Source organism: Chiloscyllium plagiosum, unplaced genomic scaffold, assembly GCF_004010195.1.
Source record: "Chiloscyllium plagiosum isolate BGI_BamShark_2017 unplaced genomic scaffold, ASM401019v2 scaf_11014, whole genome shotgun sequence".
NCBI classification, from domain to species: Eukaryota; Metazoa; Chordata; class Chondrichthyes; order Orectolobiformes; family Hemiscylliidae; genus Chiloscyllium; species Chiloscyllium plagiosum.
Genome location: NW_025214640.1, coordinates 1 through 4,988, shown reverse-complemented (window position 1 = coordinate 4,988; position 4,988 = coordinate 1). Strand labels below are relative to the sequence as shown.

The 4,988-nt window shown below is 50.9% G+C and overlaps 1 long non-coding RNA gene across 1 annotated transcript; it reads right to left on the bottom strand.

Annotated features, from left to right (window-relative positions):
• Window positions 1-828: 828 nt before the first annotated feature.
• LOC122547964 lies at window positions 829-3,986 on the bottom strand. The gene is made up of 3 exons (XR_006311132.1): window positions 3,974-3,986; window positions 2,432-2,433; window positions 829-977 (listed from the first exon to the last, which is right to left on the bottom strand). It is a non-coding gene; the product is annotated as an uncharacterized LOC122547964 (long non-coding RNA).
• Window positions 3,987-4,988: the final 1,002 nt, after the last annotated feature.

Below are 4,988 nucleotides of genomic sequence, written 5' to 3'. Positions count from 1 at the left end.
TGGCCCATCTGGTCCAGATCATGTTGTAATCTGAGGTAACCCTCTTCACTGTCCACTACACCTCCAATTTTGGGGTCATCTGCAAACTTACTAACTGTACCTCTTACGCTCGCATCCAAGTCATTTACATAAATGACAAAAAGTAGAGGGCCCAGCACCGATCCTTGTGGCACTCGACTGGTCACAGGCCTCCAGTCTGAAAAACAACCCTCCACCACCACCCTCTGTCTTCTACCTTTGAGCCAGTTCTGTATCCAAATGGCTAGTTCTCCCTGTATTCCATGTCTTCCTAATAACTTACCGAGCCATTGTGTTAGCCTTCAGTAAGTTATCAATATCTACATCCTTTCATACACCTAGAATTTCCAAGCTATTCCCATTTCAGAAATCCTCTAACCAAACTGGACCATCTCACATTTATTCACACGAGCTTCCACTGCCATGTTTTCATTCACTTCCTCAGGCTGGTCAAATCCTCCTGAAACCACTTTATATCTTCCTCACCATACACATTCCAACACAGCTTTGTACCCTCACTGAATTCCCCCCACTATCAACATCCTGGGGGTTCCCATTGAGAGAGAATCTAACCATCGCCCCCTTGATGTTCAATGGTGTTACCGTCACTGAATCCCTCCTTCCCCACACTATCAACATCCTGGGGGTTCCCATTGAGAGAGAATCTAACCATCGCCTCCTTGATGTTCAATGGTGTTACCGTCACTGAATCCCCCCTCCCCCCCACTATCAACATCCTGGGGGTTCCCATTGAGAGAGAATCTAACCATTGCCCCCTTGACGTTCAATGGCGTTACCGTCACTGAATCCCCCCTCCCTCCCCCCACTATCAACATCCTGGGGGTTCCCATTGAGCAGAAACTGAACCGGGACCCAGCCCCATATCGATCCTGTGGCTCCAGGAGCAGGTTAGAGGCTGGGAATCCTGCAGCGGGGAACTCCCCTCCTGACTCCCCCCCCTCAAAAGCCTGTCCCACCATCAATGAGGCACGAGTCAGGGAGGGTGAAGGAATACTCCCCACTCACCCTAGACGGGGAGAGGGTGGAGACAGCTCCGACAACACTCAAGAAGCTCAACACTGTCCGCGATCGGCACCTGCTCGATTGAGACGCTGCTCCCCACCTTCAACACTCCCTCTTTCCCCCACAGACACACAGCAGCAGCAGTGGGCATCATCTGCAAGGCGCACTGCAGCGACTTGATCAGGCTCCTCGGACTGGCAGCAGCTTCCAAACCCGCCACCTCCACCTCCCCCCGCAAGAAGGACGAGAGATGGCAGACATGGGGGGAGGGGAGGGGGAGGGGAGGGGAGGGGAGCGCCTGTCCCTGGAAATTCCCCCAGAGCCTCCCCGTGACAGTCCCAACTCGGACCAATGTCAGGCACACCTTCAGTACATCGGGAACAGCTCTCCCCCTCACTAGCTTGACTGTGTCCCTACCCTATTGGGGGGTGCTGCTGTGGTTCAAGATGGCAGCTCACCCCCCCCCACCTCCTCTATGTGGGCAATTACGGAAGAGGTAATAAATACTGTCCCAGATAGTAACGTCCACACCTTGTGTAAGAACATGCATGTAGTTGGTGGCAGCACTGAGATAGATGAGCATGTCAAGGGATATGGGCCCCAAGGTAGGAATATGGCGCTAGGCCATGGATCAGCCATGACCTCAGTGAATGGCCGTGCAGGCTCGAGGGGCTGAATGGCCTACTGCCGGGTCAATGTTCCCACGCCTTTCCCGCTCAGCTACAGACCGCCGTCTGCACTGAGGACACATGACGAAGGAGCTTGTTGAGATGGAAGTGACCACAATCGGCTGGGAGGGTGGGTTATCACTCCCTCCAATCTGCTCTGCCCTGCAACCTCGGGCCAGCACGGTGTTCAGGCTGAGACTGACCTCTTGTCAGCCCCTGCCCTGGGTAAGCTATGCCCTGGGTCATCACGGAAATTAATGACCAGGTAAGACTCCCCAGCAACGCATGAGCCACTTGACGAGAATAATTGTGATAAAACCGTGGATTCAAGCTCCAGTGAAACAGTTCGGAAACATTGATATAAAACTGTGCATCCCTTCTGACGCTCCCTCCTTGCACAGAAACATATACAGACATAGATGAATCTACGCGGGGGTTATGGTCAGAGTGAAAGCCTGGGGAGATAGTCCCATCGCCCCTGCCCACAGGGATCACTGAGCGGATTGTCCATGATCTGCTGCACCGTCATCACCCTTCCCCAGGTCCCTTCACTCACCTGCAGGAACATCTGAACCAGGAGCAGGAGTGGGCCATCTGGCTCCCTCAGTGAGCCGGCCCTGCCGTTCAATAAGACCAGGGCTGATCTTATCACGGACTCAGCTCTCACCGTATCCCTTCATTCCTTTACTGTTCAAAACAAATCTCCCTTTGATTTCAAAAACATCTCCTGAAGTGGCGGCAACTACTTCCCTGGGCAGGGAATTCCATCGCTTCACAAGCCTCTGGGTGAAGACGCTCCTTCTCAATTCAGTCTGAAACCTGCTCCCTCTAACCTTGAGGTTATGCGGCCTTGTCCTAGTGTCACCTGGCAGAGAAAACATCCTCTCCACTTCCATCTGACCCATTCCCATCATCATTTGATATGTTTCTATAAGATCTTCTGAACTCCAATGAATATCATCTCAATCGACTCTGTCTCTTCTCATAAGCCAAGCCCCTCAACTCCCGGGTCAACCTAGTGAACCTCCTCTGCACCCCCTCCAGTGCCAGTACACCCTTTCTCAAGTACGGAGACCAGAACTGTACGCAGTACTCCAGATGTAGCCTCACCAGCACCTCGTACAGCTGTAACATAACCTCTGCATAGAGCAACTGATTCACAACTTGTGAAGTCTCTGACTAATCAGTGAACAACCACAGCTTATGGCAGCAGATGGCGGGGGGGGTAAACAAACTGGCTCTCTTCCTGCTCCAGAGAGGACAGCATCTTCATTTCTGAAGATCCAATGGCTTCTGGACCTAATGTCCACACCCACATGCTGCCTTGCAGCCAATCACATCGCTGTTAGCAGGCAGGGGGGCTGTAGTCATCGACAGTCCACACAAACCAATCAGCTCCCAGTTGTCGGTTGAACCTCCATTGGTAACCCCCCCCCCACCACAATCCCTCGTTCCAGCCCCAGTTTGTCTGGAGTTACCTCTGCCACTGCCTGCACAGACAGCTGTGTAAACCACACTCACAATGAGGAACAGGCGACACGTTATTAAATAGTGCTGCTTCGTTCCTCCAATCGCAGGTTTTTTTTTGTTGGAAACACGTCCTTTTCCTGTTTTAGCACGCAACCAAATATTCGGGAGAATATTTTAAAAAAAGGGCCCGTCTATCTCCCGTCAACCCCCTGCCCCATTCAGAACTGAAGACATTTCAATCAGATCCCTTCCCTATCTCCGAAACACCAGGAGATATTGGCCCACTGCCCTCGAACCTTCCCCCTCGGACAATCCCTCCCTCCACCCCACCCCTCACAGCATTCTGGAAGGGATCTCCTCCGAGTAGAGAAGGAGGATTACATCGAGATGTTTGAGGTCAGCAGACAGCGTTCCAGGGGCCGAGAGGCTGTGGGAGCCGGACGGAGCGAAGGTTAAAAAAGGCGATCAGCAGAAGAATGTGAGGTGAGAGATGAGGATGCAGTAACGCCCCGATCTGACGTAGGGTTGGTGGGTGGGCCACGGAGTTTGAATGTAATTGAAGGTTCCGGAATGAAGAGTCTCGACTAAGCGATTGTCGGAGAAACCGAGCCGGCATTGCTCCCCTGCTGGGGTCTACATGTGGCTCCAGAGCCACAGCTATGTTGGTGACTGGCAGCATCCCTCTGAAATGGCCGAGCAAACTCTTCGTTTGCTCCAGAGTTTGTGTCAAAGAAATGACAGCAGGCAGACGAGCTGGCACTGACCGGGGTACAGGAGACGACAATGGCAGAAACAGCCCTGTCCACCCTGCCAAGTCCTCCTCACTACCATCCAGGGGAGCTCCCTGCCAGGATAACAGAGGGCTATCCAGCGATGGCCTGACAGAGTCACACTCAACAAATCCTACAGTTGATGTCCACTTTGTTCCACAAGGTTTCTGGACAACAGCAGGAGCTTTATCATCGGACTGCCGGCGAGAGATTCCAAGTGTCCCCAAAGCAGCTGTGTCTCTCCTTTTGGTGACACATATCCACAAAGCTCTGCCCTACACACAGAGACAAGATTATTTTATAGAAACTAAACAAAATATTTATCAATCACATGGACGATCGTTATCACATAGTTAAATTAGGTCATTATGAATTTACAAAGCCTGATGGAAGTCGATGTCCTGTGAAAACGTGTGAATGGATTAGAGAAAGTGATCAGGATTCTTCATAGTTTTCTGTGGATGGGAAGAGATTAAGACAGAAGGGTTTTGCCTGCTGGAAATAGGGGATTCACAAAGCTACGCTAAAATGGAGGCAAAGTAATGGGGGAGTCACATACCTAACTGGAGATCCTCCAATGTGGCGCCTGTCTTCAAGAAACGAGCGAGACTGAAAGAAGGACCCACTTAGCCAAACCATTATTGCTGGGAATCTGTGAGCGTCTGTTATTAAGGAAGGGACTGCAGAGCATTTAGAAAAACTTCACACACAGTCAGCATGGTCTTGTTAAAGGCGAAATACATTTTGCCTGTAAAATCATGCAAAGTTTGTTTTTTCTGGAAATCCATGAGAATGTAACAAGTGGCCTTGATAAAGGGGGACTGGTAGACATGAGGAATTCCAGAGATTTTCTAGCAGGTGTCACAAAATAAAGTTTCTTACGCAAGAGAGAAGCTCATAGTATGATGGATAATGCATTAGCATGGGATGACACTTGGTAGATCTTTATGAATAAAATGTATCTACTGGAGTACCAGAAATGTAAGTCCGATGTCAACAGCTGCTCACAAGAGCTGCACTCAGCTCCTGACGGCGGGAG